Source organism: Sceloporus occidentalis, unplaced genomic scaffold (genome assembly GCF_023333645.1).
Source record: "Sceloporus occidentalis isolate IW3139 unplaced genomic scaffold, rSceOcc1.0.p SCAF_2, whole genome shotgun sequence".
Lineage (NCBI taxonomy): Eukaryota > Metazoa > Chordata > Lepidosauria > Squamata > Phrynosomatidae > Sceloporus > Sceloporus occidentalis.
The window spans coordinates 180,101,849-180,123,352 of record NW_028316982.1 but is presented as its reverse complement, the minus strand read 5'-3'; the positions used below and the strand labels follow the sequence as shown (position 1 = coordinate 180,123,352).

General features: G+C 40.2%; 1 protein-coding gene across 1 annotated transcript in view; it reads left to right on the top strand.

Annotated features, from left to right (window-relative positions):
- The first annotated feature begins 1,244 nt into the window (after window positions 1–1,244).
- MID1 (midline 1) overlaps window positions 1,245–21,504 on the top strand; it is a 256,629-nt gene continuing 236,369 nt past the window's right edge. The window contains exon 1 of the mRNA XM_089511601.1: window positions 1,245–1,350. The gene's annotated coding sequence lies outside the window, so the exon portion shown is untranslated. The remainder of the gene's footprint in view (window positions 1,351–21,504) is intronic.

The window sequence follows — 21,504 nt, the reverse complement described above, 5'->3', positions numbered from 1 at the left end:
GTCACACTCCCTCAGCCTCAGAGGAAGACAAAGACAAAACTCCTCTGAATATCTCTTGCCAAGAAAGAAAGAAATTTCTTTCAATTTCAAGTCAGAAATTGCTTGAAGGCACAGAAGAGCAATGTTAAAACCAATTAATAATTAAATTAATAATTAATTAATACAAATAATTTGAGCATGGAAATAGATTGGAAATCAATGCCGTTAATATGAGATCAGTATATATGGATAATGTACACATGACAATAGTCTAGTTGCCACATTTTTTCACTAGGGGTAAGTATCAAACACCCCCATGCAGAGTGTCTTATAGCAGTCTCATAAACAGGCAATAAAGATGTGAACCAGATCTGCCCTCCCTAGATAAAAGCACAGTTAGTACACCCACCAAAGCTGAGCAAAAGGACACCTGTCCACAGCACCCACATTACCTTTCTGAAGCAATGGAAATAGCAATATGTTTGGAATTTTTCTAGTGCAGATGATTGAGAATTTCCTTTCAGAATAAGGACGGTACCAAAATTCACAAATTTCTTCATATATGAGATGGCAATAAGTGGTTTTAAAAATCTGAGTGTGGGAGAAATTGAAATTAAAACATTCTACATGCCTAGAACTCTCAGAGTTGTTAAATTCTGCAAACCACCATAAAAAGTGGTTATGGTATAAAAATAAAGTCGTAGGTGTTTTATTTTTCTCACTTCGCCATACTGATTCTGAAGAGACAATGATAATCAAGCAGTAGTTATCCTCTTCCACTGATGAATTTTGTAGTGACATTAAGATCTTAATGTTTAATACCTGTATGGTTAATGGAAAGTGCTAATACATACATTAAACTTTGCAACCTGATTGCATCCTCTAAAGCCAAGAAATGAAAGCATTGCTTGAAATCTTTGAAGAAAGGGCAGGGTGTAAGTATACTTCTGCCATGATTAGCAGGCAAACTGCACTTAGTGAAATCATTCGGCATTTCTGGAGTTAACTGCAAATCGTTTTAAGTTACTTCTTCTCCTCTCTATTCTCCCTTCCAGGAATGCAATTTACAGTTATGTATATAAGGAAACCTGTTAGACTTCAGTCAGCCTGGCTGGTGTCTAAGCTGCCTGGAGAGAGATGTGAGCAGCCCACACCCTACAGTGTGGGAGTGTCTGGTAGGCTGGACAGAGCAGGGCTTCCTGAATCAAAGGGACTACAAAACCGTTCAGCTGGTATTAACAGAAACAACACAGACCAGGCAAAGATACACAAAGCCCCAGCTTAGCTTGGAGGAGCTATCCACTTGGTTTTCACACCAGAACTTCAGAAAAAGTGACTCCATTCACAGAACAAGAAATAATGGAGGAGGAGGTAAGATACTCATACTTAGTGTGGTATTTTTGTTTGCAAAGTCCAGAAGTAAAGATATCACACTGCCTGCTTCTTTTCTTACAGTTGTGATTTCTCATTCCTAAAATGGCTTGTGTGTGTTATAAATAACTCCTTACAATGTATGGTGGGGTTGTGCGTAAGCACCAGCTGTGCTGCTCTGGGTTGTTGGAACTTTTCTGACACTCCATGTGCTTCCAATTACGTTGCATTTTTCTTTTCAAAAGTGACAACAAACTCTCTTATCTCAGATACATCAGAGATACACCTTGAAAGGGGGCGGGAAGGTGTTTGAAAGTTAAGAACAGGAGAAACACTGTTCAAACAGATTGCATTGTTAAATTTAGAATTGCAAGACAGCTTGTCTTATAACGCTTACCTTTTAAAAAAATACCTGTCTTGATGAACAAATCTTTGTATGGTGTGAGCACTGAAAAGGAATGCTTAATATTTACATGAAAGAAAAGACTTGCTGCAACTATTAATATTTAAAAAATGGGTAGATGTGGAAGATTGCTTGAGAATTGTGGAGGGAGTGATACTGAAGCTTCTTCTTCTTCTTCTTCTTTTTGGAGTGCCAATTGCTATACAGAAAATTTTTCAAAACAGGTTCAAATGAATTTTAGAAGTTCAATTAGGGCTTTCCCTCCTTCCTAAACTTCAGTTTTAAGTTTTGAAGAAATTATATCCTGGTCATTGGTTCCCTGAAAGCAGTGGAAAAAGTCTCTGCTTATATTGCTGAAAAAGCAAGACATCAGCAATGATATTACTTATATAATGGAGATGAAATTGCTGGAGGAAAAAACAAAATGAAACAAAGTTTTGAATGTGAACTAGAATAATTAAAACAAAATTTCTAATTACTCTATGTGTGTGTGTGCACGTGCGCATGCATGTGCACAGACACAAGAGAAAGAGTGACAGAAGAGAGAGTTTAAACTTCCACAATTCAGAATGAAGAAATGAATGTTATATCTCTAGAGGTACAAAGCAGCTGCATGACATAGGCTGTTGCCCTGTACACATTTATCTGGGAATAAGTCTCATTGAATTCTGTCAACTTTCTAAGTAGGTGTGCTTCACCTGTTAATTATCCTGTAAAAGAAATGAAATAGTTATTAGCTACTGTTTATGCCAGTGTGCTCCAAATGTAATAGGTTTTGTGTAAAATAATCAAAACTTATTTTCAATGGGAAATATATATTGCAACTACTGATAAGTCAGACTGATTGATAGCCACATAATTTATTACATGCAAAGGGATCTTGCAGCACATTTGAGACTAACTGTGCAAAAGAAGTTGTAGCGTGAACTTCCTCAGATGCCTCAGACCAAGTCTACAAAAGTTCATGCTACAACTTCTTTCACACAGTCAGCCTCAAAGGTGCTACAAGATACTGCATACTGATATTCCACATCTGTGTCTCTGAATTCTACCCACATAATTTAATGCTTCAGTCAGCCATTTCCAGTTCTTAAAATATTGTGTTTGTATATTGTCCCTTACTGCAATGCAGTTTCTAATCAAAATGGAATCTGGTACCTGAGTGCTAGAAGTCTCCAAAATGCAGGTCATCTCTTTTCTTAGTTTTCAGCTTAATTTTTATTGTGTTTCAAGGTAAGAAAATGAAATATGGAGTGATAATTTCTTACTAAAATGACTTAAAGCCAGCCTGTGTATAGATCCAACAAGAGTTACACTGTGGTTATGTTTTGGTTTGCTACTTAGACCACATAGTTCCACTGTTGTAGACTGCAGTGGTGGTGCACCAGTGGCAGGAGTAAAAACACAGTTGATGGGGAGTAGCTGAGAAGGAAGGATGGAAAATTCTTTGAGGTCAATGGGAGAAGAAAGCTGTTCTTTCCATTCACCAATGCCCATCTTCTTGTCTGCATGGAGGAAAAAAAATGTCAACATGGAGGAAAGAAAGCATTCCCACCTGGTTCCTCCACTGACCTGTTTTGATGCATTGGGCCAAGATGGGGGGATCATCCATGCTCCAGGGTGATTTTCTGGAATAAAAGGAGTCTTGTTTTGCCCTGGATCAGGGGGGAAAGTCCAGAGAATCCACAGGGTGTGCAGACTGTGCACTGGTGTGGGATGGGTGGAGGAACATTGGCAGGTGCACAAACCACTTACCTTTTCCCATCCAGAATGTCCAACTCAGCACAGCAGCATTTTCACTTTCAAGACTGCATAGTTCCTTTTGCAGATATGAAAACTGATCACACAAGAACACATTAACAAAACAAAACCATCAGTACAGTGCACCAATACTTAATAGAATGGCTGTTGCCAGGTGAATGCATTGACAGTGCTGCCAGTATTGGTCTGTTATGGGTTATGTGGATATTTCATCCCCCCCCCCCATAATCACATTGAAGCTGGCAGCCTTCCTTTCATAATAATAATCACAGATGAACCTTTTGTGGCTGATGTATAAGTGCACTACACTAGTGTAACAGACCATTATATTGACATAATGCAAAAACAGGAGTCCGCCATAAGTGTGCTAGCACTACAGAAACAGACCCTGATGGTCCCAAGCAGCCATGGTGGTGATACTGTAACTGACTATTCAGGGTAGGGTACTCTACATGAAGTCATGCTTACATAGGTTAGGTTTCCCTGCTCAAAACAATTTTCAACATTTTTTTTCTTTACTGAGAAACTTGCTTCCTGTGGAGCTGGAATTTTCAAGATATTGAGGAACTGTAGCCACTCAGAAGTTGCTCCTTCTGTTTCATTAATTTATGTGCTGACCTAAACTGTCATGAAATAAGAAAGGCATTCCTGCCTAAAAGAAATAGGAATCCATATATGATACAACAAAGATAGGCCTGGCAAACATAAAAAGTACTGCAGGAACATAGTAGAAGAGTAGAACACTGAGCAAGTATAGATGGATTCTGGGGTAATTTAAAAGACATATTCAGTATATTTAGTTGTGTTTAACTTTTAGGGAATAGTGCCTACATTATCTAACAGTAGTTTAAGACTGGATGGCATGAATAAGTTGAAAGCATGTGCAAACAAAACAGAAGTACAGGATTGGGGATTCTGTCAATCTTCACTGAGATAATTATCCAAGAATAGGCAATTGCATGCCCACAGAAGAAACATGGTTTGCAGCTTGCGAGTTTTCCTGTATTGACAGGATATTTAGGTAATGGCATATACCAATTTCATATTTTATTCTCAATTATTCATTTTCTTGACAAAAGGAGACATGGATTCATTCAGTCATTTGCTTCTACATCAAGTTAAAGATACTAAATGTCACTTTCTAAAGCCTACTCTAATTGGGATCAGAGTATACAGAAATCTCATCTTCTCATGTAATTGCATTCTGGGACTTATGTTTCACTGCAGAGTTTCTCTTTCAGCTTCCACCATGAAATCATAAAGCAGATTGGTAACCAGCAGAGGGCCTTTTGGACTGAGGATTTAAAACAGAGGGCCATTCCCCTAGCCCTGGCCTTCTCTCTAGCAGTGAAGACAATTTTATTTAGCCTTTCCCCCTTTCCTCTACTGCTCCAGACTAACACAGCTTTAGTCTTTGATATATACTTGCTGTAGTTTTTAACTGCTATTTAACAGTTTTTGTTAAAATTGGTTGCTTTAACAGCTGTTGATTTTGCTATAAAGCATAACATTTATTGTATTTTGTATTTGGATGTGGACTGCCCTGAATATATTTATTTATAAGGGATATATAAAAACATTAACAATAATATCAGTGACTGGATGGCCATCTGTTGGGGGTGCTTTGATTGAGAGTTCCTGTATGGCAGGGGGGTTGGACTGGATGGCCCTTGTGGTCTCTTCCAAATCTATGATTCTATGATTCTAATAATGTTTTGCCATTGCCATATAGAACCATGGTAAAGTGCATTTTGTGGAGTAAGAGATTGTTCTGGTACAATCTCTAACAATTGTTTAGCCACTAGGTGTCTTAAGTGGGCTAGGAATTATTTCAGTGGTTTTTTCAGTGGAGTTTTAGAAGTATAATAAGCCTGATCATTTTCTCAACTAGTTAGGCAAGGGAGAAGCTTTGGGATCTTTTGAGAATGACTACAAATGTCACAATTAGATATCTGCTATTAGCATATAAAAAGTGAGCCACTTCCACATTTGAAGCCTAAAAGTCTTCCTGTAGAATAGGATTGGAATAGTTTGGCCTCCAGCTGTTGTTGGACTGCAGCTCTCAGCAACCTTAACTGTTGACTCAGGCTGTTAGACGTTGCTGTCCATCAACAAGGAGGGGCATAATTTACTCACTCCTGTTGTAGGGACTGTGCGACTTCTTTTTGTCCTCCCAAGATGATGGGAAGAAAGGAAACCTAGATTACTTATCACTTTCTGTTTTGTAGCTTTCTCTCCTGTGTAAAAGAGACCTTTCATTGGTTGCCAAAATCCTGTCTTTTAAAGACAAGTTACAAGAAAACACCTGTTCATAACCAGACATATGACTTTATGACTTGGCAATCATAGAATCATAGAGCTGGAAGAGACCACAAAGGCCATCCAGTCCAACCCCCAATCCCCTGTAACTTCTTCATAACTTAAGTTAAATAAACAATTTCTGTGCACATGAAAGCAAAATTTGTAGCTTTTTTTTTTTTTATCACAATGGCATTTGGAAGAGATATCCTGAGTTCACTATGAACTAATGTGGAATGCTATATTTGGTCACCTTTTATATAGTGCTTTAGGAAAATATGATTGTTCCATGCTTTGCAATAATCAGTATTTCCCTAGCCTTTTTGCCTAAAGGAATAGTTTGAGGAAAAAAATATAATGTCTGCTCTATTTCAAAAGGAATTAAGGTCATGAGATTAAGAATTACTCATTTTAAGGAAAGCAACCAGCACAACCTAATGAGTGTACTATGGGATTGCTGTTTCTTCAGCAATATAAATCTTATACTCTCTGTAATACATTTTTTAAAACAAGATTTACCTAAGCAGTAGTTTACCTAAGCATCAAAACATTAAATTTTCTTTGATATTTTTGAATAGCTCTGATAGAAAGGCAATCTTTTACTTCCAACATAATATGCAGAGTAAAAATATAACCTAGTTTTGGAAACTGCTTTCCTATCACAAAGAGATCCAGTTCTTTCAATTCAGTTATTATCTAAGGAAATAAATTACAATGATATCGCTGAAAACTACCTGGAACCCAGCAAAATAATATCCTCATAAAAATAGGATCCTCGTGTCATGTTCCATCAGGCCACCTGAGGTGATTGTCTAACTTACATGACCATCTTTAAAGTTGTCTAAATAATTATATGCAACTATTACTCTGAAGTAATGATGGACATTTGGTGAAGAGCCTCAGTTGCCTTAAATACTGCTAACGTTGAATACCATGCATTTTTATTCATGCAGTAGTACAGTTGTTGTTGTTGTTGTTGTGTGCCTTCAAGTCATTTCTACCTTTTGGAGCCTCTATAAAGATGAACCTATAAAAAGGGTGGGGGGGGGGTGCTTGGGAGGTTGCCTTTGCCTTTTTCCAAGCTTGAGAGACTGTGACTTGGCCAAAGTCACCCAGTGTGTTTCATGGCTGAGAAGAAAATCAATCCTGGTCTCCAAAGTCAATGCCCAATGCTCAAACCAGAGCACCAATGAGTACAAGCAAAACATTTGTATTAATTATTCATATTTGAATTGTTTCCTTCTACCACTGAGTCCAGGGTATGGTGAAAACTAGCATTTCATTTTCTGTAGCCTATGTAGACTGTTTCCATGTATATGTGCCATCCAAACAAAAATAACCATGGATTTAGGAATTAATTCTGCCGTTGCAGACAACAGATTTTAAAATTGTCTCTGGCTGGATTGCATTTACAATGTATTGCCTTTTCCAAGCATAGGAAAGCAAAGAGAAATATATTTAGCCAAGGTCAGAAACCTGTTAGTTGCATACAGTATGACCCCAGTATCTATAGAGTTGGCATTTGCAATTTCACTTATCCATGTCTGGAAAAAAAAATCTCTCTAGGCATTTCGAGATCCTCTAGTGTGTTTTGGTGGTCAATTTTCAGCCCAGGCATACTATGGAATTGTGCTGGAGAACTTAGAGGTGCCTACAGAAGTGTTCATTTCTAGGACCTCCAATATGGTTCTGTGGTATACTTGGGTTGGAAGTCATTCATCTCAATGAAAATAACAGGGTTCCCTATTATCTGAGGTTTCAGTTAATACTCCATGTCATGACAGGCAATGGGGACAAGAGGTTGGAGTCAACATTTTCATCCTTATCCTTTTCCCTCAAGATGCCTGAACAAGGCTAAATATGGCCAACCGATTTCCCAAAGACTGTGGCTCTATTTACAATGTGGGTTGCCCAGGTTGTTAGTATATACCTAGAGAGGCTTTTCTGTTGTTGTTTAAAGGTGGTATGTTTGTTCTCTTTGAGGAGACCCAAAATATTACCACTTGTTACATAGTGCAGAACCTTTAATTTATTGACCTGGTTTAGCAGGAGGATATTTACATATCAGCAGCTGATTATACATTCTTAACCTGATATTTCAGAATGCAATGGAGCAGTTTGAAATGTCCGGTTATTTGCAGAGTTATACCACCGCACTTAAAACTCAGCTGGGCAATTTAGTGCTTTTGAAATACTGCTGTACTGCCTCCATTAGCACAGTGGTTAGATTGCAAACATCTGCTTGCTCTTATTTCATCCATACTTCTTTGGATCTGTTTCTACATGATGTAAATCAGTGGCATTTGATTGGTATGTGTGATTTGTTTATTAAATAAAATATTAAGAAATCAAGTAGAACAGCTACCTCATGGCAATGACATGAATAGACAAATCCTGGGGAGAGAAGATGATTGTGTGTGACACATTTTTATACACTATGATAGTCATGTGATTATCCATTTAAAAATAATTATTAGCCTGAGCAAAACCCATACCTATCCACAAAAGAATAAACAAAAGGAGACATTGAAATATGCACTGAAAAAAAATGGTTGCAGAACATTTTTGCTCATGATAATAGAATTTTGGAACAAAATATAGCTATTAAACTCCTCCTTAGGGAGATACATATAAATTGATCACTGCTGGCTGCTGAAACAAACAAGTGCCAAAGAGACATTTCTGACAGTCTGGATTTGGTACTTTAGAAAATGTTAGCTGATGCTGTGTATCTGTAATACCATGGTTTTATTTTGCAGACTGCCTTGGGGTAGGCTCCATTCACTTAGTTTTTGATAAGCATTTGCCATCATTCTCAAACTTCAAACTTCTTCACAACTAAGACAGAAAGAATTTGAGATTAAAAGTATTTGAATGTGAGATTCTCGCCAACTTTGGCTATGACTGGCCCAGTTAATCTTCTGTCATCCTACTTTTTCAGCTGCTTTTAAAATATCCCAGTTTTCTCTCTCCTCTGTCCACTTTTCCCCTTGCTTCAGTCGCTGGAAACTGAGTTCAGAGCCAAAAAAATGTTTACATAATTTTTAATTGCTATTTGTATTTGTTTTTTATGCTTTGTATTCTCAATTTTGGGAGAAAGGTTGGACATAACTTGAATGAATAAAGTGCGGAGGGGTTAGGCTTGGAAAAAAACTATTAAGAACTAGCTCATTCCTAAAGTGAGCCATGAAACAGACCAGAACCTCTTTCCATACCTTTCAACTACCACAATTCAGCAAAAATGGTCCTGATTAATCTTCTGTCCTCCCACTTTTTCAGCTGCTTTAAAAATGTTCCAGTTTCTCTCTCCTCCCACCTTTGTCCTCAACTTACTTCAGTTGCTGCAACTAAGTGCAAAACTATGATTAGATGTGGTTTGTTTGGTCTCAGAGAAATAGTAACCCCCAGCAGAACAGCTCCACCTTGTCCTGAAATGATTATTTGCAACATGGTTCATCCCTTGCTGCTTCTCTTCTCTTTATCTTGATCAGAGAAATTATCCAGATGTTAAAGGACACTTAACTAGGATCCCTTGCCTCTTCCTACTTTGAGTGCAATACAAAAGAAAGGTGAACTGGAGAAACCAATGCAGGAAGCAGCATCAAGAAAAGAAAAGATGGACAAAGGTAGACGAAAGATAGCAGGCAGCAAATCCTGGAGAACCCAGAGTGATGTGAGCAGGAAGAGGGAAGAATGGGGAAAATTGGAAAGAGTGGGTGGGTGAAGATGTGGAGGGGGAAAAGGAAATAGTGTGGTCCCTCGTTAACCCACTAATTTATTAAAATTCTAATTTTTATGTATCCCCACTTGTAAAACTCAGTCTTGATGACACATTTTGTGAAGATAAATCAAGAAACTTGCAACACTGTTGAATTAGATATCAAAGAGATGCAGATTTTGTGAAGGAAATGTTTTGATGGATCTGCTTCCAGTGCATCTGGGGAAAAGAATATGAGAGAGGTACCTGTATCTTCATTTCTTGAAATAAGAACAAGAGTTTGAACTGGTTTTTATATCATCCCAGAAACACATGGTGTCATTGTTAACATAATAGTCTGATTGGTGTGAATACATAATGTGTTTGGGATAATAATGTATATGAATTTTAGCTGGATCTGGGATATAATCTAGTTATTTTTGTGTTAATTAAACTACAAAACGGTGTATTAAGGCAGATTAGTGGATGACTTGATGTTATGTGCCTTCAATATTTTTCTGATTTATGGTGACCCTAAAGTGAACCTATCACAGGGTTTTCTGAGGCTGAGAGTGTGCAACCCTGGTCATAAAAATGGAACTTGTCTACTTTATACCTCATTGAGCTTTTGCCCAGATTGGATTGACATTGCTTTGTTAATTTAAATTTGTGAGATTTTAACTGTGATCTATTTACAGATTCTTTTAATTATTACTTGTTTAATTGTTATTTTAAAGGGGCGTGTGCGTCTGTCTCCTCCTCCCAGCCCTCTTCCCTCCCGGCTTGCCTTGGCTCGCCGGGAAAGAGCTCCACGGAGCCCTTTCCTGGCTAGTGAAGGCCGAGGAGGAGGCAGCTGGGACGTGTGCCCAGCCGCCACCTCCTCCTCCCGGCTTGGGAGGAAGCCTCGGCCTCCTCTCAGGCCGGGAAAGAGCGCGGGGGCCGCCTGGCATCGCGGCAATCGCTGCGGTGCCAAGGGGCCTCCTCCTCCTCCCGGCTTGGGAGGAAGCCTTGGCCTGCTCCCAGGCCGGGAAAGAGCACGGGGGCTGCCTGGCATCACGGCGATCGCCGCGATGCCAAGCGGCCTCCTCCTCCTCCCACGTCCCAGCCACCTCTTCCTCCTCCCAGCTTGCCTTCGCTCGCCAGGAAAGGGATCTGCAGACCCTTTCCTGGCGAATGACGGCCTCTGACGGTCCCAGGAGGGACCCTCAGGGGCCAGCAAATGCCGGGGGAGGATCCAGAGGCTCCCTCCCTCTGAAAAGGGGGTGGAAGCCCCGCCCCTTGGAGGGCGGAAGCCCCGCCCCAGCACCCACCCCCTATCCTGGGGGTAGAAGCCCCACCCCCGGCGCATGACCTCATAAAGGTTCGCCATCACTGGACTAGAGCAACGGAATGAAGAGCTGTGTCTGGCAACTGGGAGGGCAGTTTTGTCCTTTTCTTATTGCCTTTATGCCAGAAGCAAACACAGAATAGAAAGCCCCTGGTTCAACTTTTTGCAATGCTGTTTCACTGGTCCTGAGAATGAAATAAATCTGTCTAATACAATATGGTCCTGTGTCATGAGAATGAGAATACAGTACATCCATGAATAATCTGCACAATGCAAGACACAGCCATACAAACTATATAAATAACATAATGATCACTTCTGAAATATGGGAGAGAGGCTGAGAAGGAGAAGAAGAAGGGAATTTTTTGCTGGATAGGTCCAGAATGTAAGGTGATGGTTGCGTGACTGCAAAATAATGAACTGAATTTGTTTGGAGGGTTTAGGAAGTAACAGTGAACTGATATAATCTACAAATCCATAGTCAGCAGCATATGCCCTCTGGTTATACGACAGCACTGAATCATTAATTACTGTGTTTTGAGTTGATCAATGCCCACTCTTTGCAATGTATCCGTTCGATATACTCACTGCCATTCTGGATATTCAGGGTAAAAATTAGGCAATGAACCAAACTCAAAGGGCAGTAAACAAACAAATAAACAAAATAAAGCAGTACAGAACCATGAGGAAGAGAAATGTAATTGATTTTCCATAGTACATTTTATGATCTCATATCTGTGAGTCAGCATTTCTGAAGCCAGTCGCTTCAGAAATCTGAGATGGAACTAGCTTCCTTATTAAGTTAGGAACTTCCTATTTCTTTGGCTGAATATAGTAACACAATTGTAAAGGTGTCTTGTGGATGCATTTTTTTGCATGTCAAAAATAGACTCAGATGAGGTCAAATTTCAGAAGTGATTTTTCTTAGGTCAGTGGCTTCCCAACTTTCTACCATCATGGGACTCATTCTATCTTAACTGCTCTGCCAATGAACTCTTGTCAGTTCATGTGGAAAGCTGACCAGGTCTATTGGACTGACATTTTCTTGACAGTGCCCTGTACTTGACATTTACATGTGGATTCAGGAGAAATTAGGTTTTGGAGTACAAGCGGTCATTCAGGAAAGCTTGTGTGTTATAACAGAAATTATCTTGATAAGCTTTGAGAGTTATATGAGATCCTTAAAGCAGTGGTTCTCAGTCTTTGGTTCTCCAGATGTTTTGGACTCCGTGTCACAGAACAGAAGCCACTATGGTCAATGGGCAGGGAATCTGGGGGTCCAAATCATCTGAAGAATCAAAGTTTGAGAGCCATTTCCCCAGAACACAGTTTTAAAACCTCTGCATTAGGTTATGTGTGTGTGTGGGGGGGGGGGGGGAGGGGAGAGATTTTAGATGCAAGCTTTCATGCAGTGTTTATCATTCTTAAAGTTAAGCAGATGAGTGCATTACCCAGATACATCAGTAATAACAATAATTTTAAACAGCATCTGATTGTAGGATTAGTATTATTGAAGCTTAGAGAATTAACAGTGGCTTGAACCATGGAGAAACTGATGGAAAGAAAGGTTCTTGCTTTCTTCCTCCTAGCACTCCTGAAAAGTCATTTAGTGTATGTGGAGGTGCAATTAGGGGACCTTACTGTTCCCTCAAGACTCCTCTGTGCCCTATACAATATTGTTCAGTAGGACTTCTCAGTTTCCCAGGGAGTTTTTGATTATGCTTCAGGTCACCCACAGGAAAGAGTGGGAAACTTTCCTTCCATGAACTTCTTTAACTTACATATAGTGTATGTAAGCTGGTGGTGGACATTCTTGCACACTCTGGCTGGGATGCCATAGGGCATAGTGTAGCATAACACTTCCACATGTGGAACTATGCTACATATTTCCTTAACATCTAGTGGTTAGTCACTGTACCCTGCTCCCACCATCCATTCAATTTCTTTTGGAATGGGAATTGGAGAGGTATCTGGCTTTGTGCCAGCATCTTCTGGAGATCTCAGTGATGATGTAATCATTCTGCATCCAGCTATAGGCACATAGCCAGATTCTTTTCTAATCCTCCTTCTCTCACCAGCCAAGGAATGGCCAAGGGGAGGGGCTGCAGCAGCTGTGGACAGGAAGACTTTGGTTATTGCCAGGGTTGAAGAGACTACCAACCTACGCAATGACAAAAAGAAAAGAGACACACAAGTGTAAGGTGGACGTGTGCCTGTATATGTCAGTAACAGGAGACCAGCAAATGAATTAACTGATTGACAGTATGATACAATACTGCAAAAAATGCCCATGCATAAATTACTTATTGTTGTTTTTGTTCTGACTTATGACTTATGGCAACCTTAAGGTGAACCTATCACAGGATTTTCTTGACACGTTTTGTTCAGAGGGAGTTTGCCATTGTTTTCCTCTAAGGCTGAGAGGTTTGCCCAAAGTCACACAGTGGGTTTCTGTGCCTGAGTAGGGATTGGAACTCTCTCCTCTAGAGACTTATGGCCCCAAATAAAGCTGCTTTGGGTCACTTTGGAGGTATGCTGTTTAAATGATGCATGAATCCTAAGAGGCTGGAAGCTGCGCCAAAACCACGCTCCAGTCCTAAGGACTGGAGCACGGCTTTGGCACAGCTTCTGGCCTCTTAAGATATGCTGTCATTTAAACAGCATACCTCCAAAGTGACCCAAAGCAGCTTTATTTTGGCCTGTCTGTTTGGGCCCATAGTCCAACACTCAAACTATTACACTACACTGGCAGTACAGTCGGCCCTCCGTATCCACAGATTTTTTTATCCACAGATTCCAGCATCCATGATTTGAAAATATTCCAAAGATACTCCAAAAAGATAAATTCCAAAAAGCAAATCTTGATTTTGCCATTTTATTTGAGGGACACCATTTTACCACCCACTGTTTTTAATGGGATGTGAGCATCCATGGATTTTGATGTTCTCAAGGGGCTCTGGAACCAAATCCTAGTGGAACCCATGGGCCCACTTTACTTTTATTTTCATATTCTCATAAAAGGAACACTACATACTCCAAATGTTTTTCTTTACCTTATTTTAGGAGGCAAAAGTAACATCCTCCTGTTCTTATGTTCATTCACCATACCTACAGGAGGCTGGGGCTGCTACCTATTTCAGCTGCCCCATCAGGTGCAATTAGAAAATAAACCAGAAGCTGAGGTGAGGCATAGTCCTCAGAATGCTGGATGTTTAAAGTATTTGCAACTTTACCTGGGTGGGGCATGAAGAATACTTGGCTACATAAAACAAGTGGTTAAAGTTCTCCTTGTCAGTAAGGGTTGTAAGTACAGTCTGGCTTGTAAGTACAGAAGTCAGTGTTCTGTTGGCAGGAATCCTTACCAAAAATGTTTTGGCCCTGTTCTGCTGCTGCATTTCATTGATACCATCATTACTACAAAGTGATAACCAATATGCACCATTTATTCAACATCTGAGTTTTGAATGATACAAGATGTTGGATATGGCCATGTTGTAATTGCTGGCAAATGCCCACTTTTTAATGCCAACCATTCCTTTATTAACTCAGTTACTTGATGACGTTTTTCAATATCAAGCTCACTTTAAAAAAATATCTACTAAAGCCCAGCTTTTTGAATTATTTTGCAAAAATTAAATCAAACCATGCTACTTAAATGGTAGTAATTAGAGGCAACTGTGGTTCCATATGTCTGTTCAAAACCATTCTTTAATGATTAGCCTAGAGACAAATTCTTTTTAGTGCTTGGGCAAGCTAAAGTCCAAATAAAGTTTGTTTGGAAGATGACATCTTAGTAAATATGATTCGGTAATATTCCTCGATCAGAACCATATCTGTAGTTCATAGCATGTTTATATTAAAGTCAAATATAAAATAAAGCAAATTAATAGCAAACACACAAGAATCCTCACCCCACCCCAGAAATCTGTAGTTTCAGGTTATAGTCAGGCATGTACTGTGACAATTTTATGGTGTGGAGGAGGGGAGACAAAAATTCAAGAGGCACATCAAGGGGTTGCACATCAGTTGTGCATCACTACAAAATTGGTTGCATGGAAAAGGTTTTCATAGGTAATTACAAAATTAGTCTCCAATTAATGTATTTTAATTAGAAAGTATGTTGTGAAACTTGCACAAAAGCAAATCAATTTAAAGTATGATTACTGTAGACCAGCTACTTAGTTTAAGAGATCTAGTAACATCTCCAGGCTTCATATCCTCCCATGCACCTTAAGGGCCAGTTTCGAATTGGACAACCGTGCCTGTTTAGCTGGTGATCAAATCACAAGGAAGAGGATGTTTTCATCCACACCTTCTCCCACCCATGAGCGAGGCTTTGACAAAGACCTGCATGGAGGACCTGCTTTTTTTATATAAAGTTTATTGAAATCTAAAAATTATATACATACATATATACATAGACAAAAACTAAGACATTGGCATATAACAACTAACAGAAGAAGAAAACAACTAAACAACTAAACAGCTTACACAAACCGTAAAACACAAACCACCGTCTACTACATATCTAATATAGTACAATACATACTACAATATCTATAAAACTAAAACATAAAAATAACTTCCTGAACTCAAACCAAGTCATAATCTCTAATATGTAATCGGCCGTTCTCAGCTTCCTCCCCTCCAGATTAAAGGTAATTTTTAATCTTTATAATAATAATAACATAGATCCATAAATTAATTTGCTATCATAATTTACTAGTGTTTCATTTATTTTTGTTTCTGTTTCAATTTCTTCTTTCAATTTGATTCTTCAATCTATCAATATTCTATTCAGTTTCATCACAATTGTCCTTAATTTTAATCTTGTTTAAGTATTTGAACAATGGCTCCCAGATCTTATCGTATTGTTCCCAGTCTTGTTCTGTCCTCTTAGAAGGTTAGTAAGCTTGTCCATCTGAACAAAATCTATTAATTTAAACAGCCAAGCTTCCACCGAAGGACATTCTCCAACTTTCCACTTGCTAGCAAATGTTATCCTAGCATGGAGGACCTGCTTTTGATTGTCACAGCTTCATTTACTGACAGGAAGGAGGTGGAAACGTAATCCCCCTTTGTCCCCTGATAATCCACAGAACAGGCTTCCTTCACTCAGTGGATATGCTAGCTGTTAAGGTGGGCTGAGGGGCTGAGACATTACCAGGTGACATCCTAAGAAATGGAGACACCATTGCTCCCCGAACGTCTGCTTTTTGGCAGAAATGGGATGTGGTGTTCCCCTGCGTCCCTTTAAAATGCTAATGAGACAGTGTGAATGGGGTATGTCACAGTGAGAAGACAAAAGAGAGGCCCCATTCACACTGTCTCACACTGAATCATTTAAAGAAATGATTCTTTAAAAAAATAAAAATTTAAAACAATCTTTACATTGTTTTTAATTCTTTTAAAATTTTCTTTAAAAACATTGCATCTGACCAAACATATAAATACACTTAGGCTATGTGCATGATATTGTAATTTAAAGGTATGATTTTAATGTTGCTAGTTGTTTGTCACAACTATTAAAAACATTATTAAGGCTTCTGTGTGGTGTGGTATGGGAGGAGATCAATGGGGGAGAATGAAACCCTGAGTTACTGCACTAGTTGATGCCAACCCTAGTGATGCCACTGAGGCTAGCCACAGGTTGATGTATAAAATGTACCTTTCTGTGAGCCCCAGATTAAATACATAGAGCCTGCATATGGAACCAATGAATACTTGGCTTGATCCTGCACCTTCTTTAGGCATTTATGGTATACTGTTTCCAATTGTATGAAAAGGATAGTGGTAAATCATGAAATACTGAAGCAAACACAAAGAAACATGGGCCTTTCCTTTTACTGAGACACTTTACTAAATTGGGGGAAGTGGAATGAATGAAGAACTAGAACAGGGGTCGGCAACCTCCGGCCCGTGGGCCGGATGCGGCCCGCGGAGGCCTGGCGACCGGCCCCTGGCTGCTGTTACCGCCGCTGCTGCCGCCGCGACAGCCGCCCGTCACGGCTTTTCGCCGCTCTGGGCGCCACCATTTTGGGCGAAAAAATGGCGGCGCCCATAGCCCCAGAGGCTGCTATGGGCGCCGCCATTTTGCCGCCCAAAATGGCACCCAGAGGGGCGAAAAGCTGCGATGGGTGGCCGTGGCGGCGGCAGCGGCGGGCCTCTAGGAGGCCCGCTGCCATCTCCGGAGCCCTCCAGGTGGGCTCCGAGGGCGGCAGGGGGCCTCTGGGAGGCCTGGTGCTATCGCTGCGGCCCTCCAGGGGGCCCTCCAGCGCTGGCGCCCCCCCCAGCTTTTTTGGGCCCCATCAGGGGCCAGGAAAGATGGGGACGCCTCGCCCCCGGAGGATGGAAGCTCCACCCCCGGCACACAGCCCCGCCCCGGAGGATGGAAGCTCCACCCCCGGCAGGTGGCCCCGCCCCAGAGGGTTGAAGCTCCACCCCCAGCTTCGGCCCCCCAGTCGCCTGAGGGACAGCAACCCGGCCCCCGGCTCAAAAAGGTTGCCTACCCCTGAACTAGAAGTTTAGAGTTCTGAGTGGACTCCAAGATCTCATAGATTCTGTCAGCTGCGGATAAATGAATGTTGATTAAGGGTAAAATGATGGGCAGTTGTTTAATTCACTGGGTCCCTGTAGGCACATGCAGTTTTGATGTGCTGAATGTGTGTGGTGAAAGGGTAAACACAACAGAGAGAAAGTTCCTCATAAAATGAGATCTGGTTGTGAATTTGAACAAATTTCAAAGTCTCCATTAGTGAGAATGTGGTGAGGATCCTTGGAGAAGGCAAAGCCCCCACATACTCATTACACCGTTGTCCTTCTTCTCTCATTAAAAAAGGCTGAGTGAGTGAGGAATCCATGCCTTGGTACAAGAAGGCTGAGTTCCAACTTGCCTGAAGGAGGGAATTGTAAGGCTTCTCTTCAAAAATCCTTTCTTGAATTCTGTAATGGATGACAATTGGCCAGTGTCCAACATTCAATTTTATAGAATCATAGAACATAGAATCCTAGAGCTGGAAGAAACCACAAGGGCCATCCAGTCCAACCCCTTGCCACAAAGGAATACACAGTCAAAGGTGTTCAGAAACCTCCAAAGAAGAAGACTCAAATGCTCTCCGAGGCAGTGTGTTCCACAGTCAAACGCCTCTTAGTGTCAGGAGGTTCTTCCTAATGTTGAGTGGAATCAGTAGCATCAATAGAGGGTGTGTGGGTGCATACCACACCAGATGACACCTTAAGTGGAGTGGCACCATTCCTCTTCAAATATCTGCGTTTTGACATTTTTTTCAAATATTTAAATATGACTGTCATGCCATGTCTTAACTTTCACTTCTCCAGGCTAAACATACCCACCTCCCTAAATTACTTGTCATAGGATATGGTTTCCAGACCTTTCACCATTTTGGTCATCCTCCTTTGGGCACACTCCAGGTTGTCCTCCTGCTTCTTGGATTGTACAGCCCAGAACTGGAAACAATATTTCGGGGCAAGTTTTCAGGATGTGTGGTGGCCTCCCAGCTCTAGGGGTTTCTGAATGAAATAGACTATCTTGATCTATTTAAGTTTGATTTCAGGCCTGGTTATGGGAGAGAGAAACAGCTTTGGTTGCCTTGATAGAGAACCTTCACTGAGGACTGAACAAGGGAATGTGTCCTAGTTGGTACTGCTGGACTTTTCAACATACCTTAATCACAACCCTTTGGGCTACTATAACACATTTCTTTCGGGGGCAGCCTTTGAAGGGTGTTTGGAAATGTTAATTGGTATGAAGAGATGCTGCCAGATTGTTAACTGGGGCTAGTTACAGGGTCAATACAACACTACTCTAACAGCTCCACAGACGTCAAAGTATGGCTAGACACAATAACTCTATAACAACCAGGTCCAGGCTCTCCATATGGGTTTGCTTGAGTTCTGAGATCCTCAAAAGAGACCCTCTTATTCCACCACCCACAGAATTCTTGAATGGGACACAAGATAGGGCCTTCTAGGTGGCTGCTTCTAGGGAGGCAATAATGATCCCATTCATGCTTTTCAAAATTGAAGATTTTTTTAAAAAGGAATTTTAATAATTGTGATACTGTTTTTCAACTGATTTCCCCCCCCCCCCCCCCCATTTTTAGTTGTATGTTTTAAATTGTTCTGGATCACTTTGTTTCATTTTAATGCTGCTATTTCCAATGTTTTAACTATGTTGTACTTCAGTTTGAAAACCTTGGGTCCCAGATTTTGGGGAAATGGGTATAAATAAAGATAAAGATGATGATGATTATGGACAATATGTATGTGTGCGTGCACATGTGCCTGCTTGTGTGCATCCATATGCTGAAAGGGAATGAGAGAAAAAGATTCTAACTTTTACTGTGGAACTGTATCCCATATTGTTTTGATTGCCAAAAATTGGGGAAGGGTAGAATATTTTACAGATGACAATTACAGTATTTTATTGGGTTTCATGTATGTGCAAACTTTCTGAGTTTACACTATGCACGTTTGAACAACATTAAAAGCTTGCTATTTTCCCAGTACTCATCACAATTTCCTAAGGAGCATTTTCATGCCTGGCTTGAAATAAATTGTTACAGAGCTGTCTGGGTGGGCAGCTATTAGGCTTGTCTTTATGAGAATCCAAATATCTACCAAGTGGAGCCAGGGGCAAAAGACACATTCTGAAAAAATTAAAGAATTCTGAGTCCAGAAAATTGTTCTATTAGAACAGAATGCTATTCACAATCTTTTCCACACACACACACCATTTATAGTTACCCACAAGATCAGGGCAACTGATATAGTTTAGGTGTTAGGAAATCAATTTGTTCCTGCCAGAATAAAAAAAAACCTGGAAGTCAGAAAACCATGGTGGTCTTTAGCAATAACCTAGAGATATACCAGTTGATCCAGATCTTGGTTGGTTATATCATTTTAGTTTGTAAATTTCTGGATTTTTCCAGATCAGGTTTTTGCATTGGCTGAACACTTCTTTATATGAATACAATCAATCAGCTGTCAGTGTCTTAGAAATTAGCACACATTTTAACAAAACTTTAGCCTGGTGATTTTCAAGCAACTCTATTAATGTTTCCCTTCTTTTTTTACTTAGAGAAAATAAAATTCAGTGCCTGCAACAGTTGGAGGGAAAACAGCTAAGTACAAACAAATTACCATGGTGAATAATTTCTTCATTAATTTGCCCATGAGATAACATTAATTTGGGGAATGAATATGAAAATGCGAGTGATTTGTAGACAAGTGTATGTATTCTGAAGGCTCTCTCTTTTATTGCTAAAGTAGTTGTCAAATTAATTCATTTTCTTTCACAAACCATGTAAACTGGATTGATAAGCTCTGCAGGTGCAGTTTCCTCTTCCAAGGCCTACTGTAGGTTTCATTCCAGGAGTCCCCTTCTAGTGTCATAGGAAAACCTCTTTGGAGAGGCAAAACAAAATGCAGGGTAAACTGTTGTTGTTGTTGTTGTTGTTCTTCTTCTTCTTCTTCTTCTTCTTGTGTCTTCAAGATATTTCCAACTTATTGCAACCCTAAGGTGAACCTATCACAAGATTTTCTGGGCAAGGTTTGCTCAGATTTGTTGCCGTTGCCTTCTTCTGAGGTTGAAAGTGACTTAGGTGAGTGGGGATTTGAACCCTGATCTCCAACGCTGTTGTCCAACACTGAGACCACTACACTATTCTAGTTCTCTTAGGGTGAACTGTACCATGTTTCAAAGGTGAATTGCTCCTCCAATTTATCATAATCATCATCTGATGATGATTTGAGGAGCAGAGGACCTGGGAGACCTGGAGTCTCTAAATACAGGTGGTGGTGCATGTGTGTTGCCCACCCCTATTCTAAACAAAGGGCTGTACTGAGAACATTTTGAATATTTTTTTTGGTTTATAACTTAGACAAGGCAGGCCACGCCTCTGGGAAAGTGCATACAGGGGGTTCCAGATTCTATCCCTAGCTTCTGCAAATCAGTGTCATTGCATCCTTAGACCAAACACATCCCCACCAACAAGCAATGCCTTGTTAGCCAACTGCAAACTACAATTAGGAGTCATTGTTTGTTGATGATTTATGAATTCTGCTTTGTTTTGTTTAATTATGGCTTGTCGCTACTCTGCACCTAGAGTGATGGCTTGTCCCTGGAATGTTTCCCCAACTGCCAAAACTAATAAAAATTGTGACAAAGAGCCAGGAGAAAAAAACGCACAGAAATGGAGGCACGATAAACTGTGATTTATTTGCTTTATCCTGGGACAATGCATGGCTACAGCGATGGGTAATATAAACCATGGCTTAGTATGATATGGATAAAGCCATTGATTGATAGTGGTTTTCTGGGCTTTCTTTTAAGAATCTTTTCCTGAAAATGCCACATACAGAACCTTGGTCTGTTTGTAAAGGGAACATATTCACTTGCACTGAACTATATCCTTTGCTCTTGTGACAAAAATGAAAAAAGTTGGCTTTCTTTTTTAACTGGCAGCCACTAGGAATTCCCTCTGTGTAAGCTTCACTGAAATGAATCAGCATGGAATGCAAGAACACAGTAGAGACTTCCTACACAGTCTTCAGACTCACAGTCCTGCAGTAATAACAATTATGCCCTTCTTGTCAATCAAATTCCTGGATGTTTTAAACCACTCTTCTTAAAGTAAAGGTGCTGTC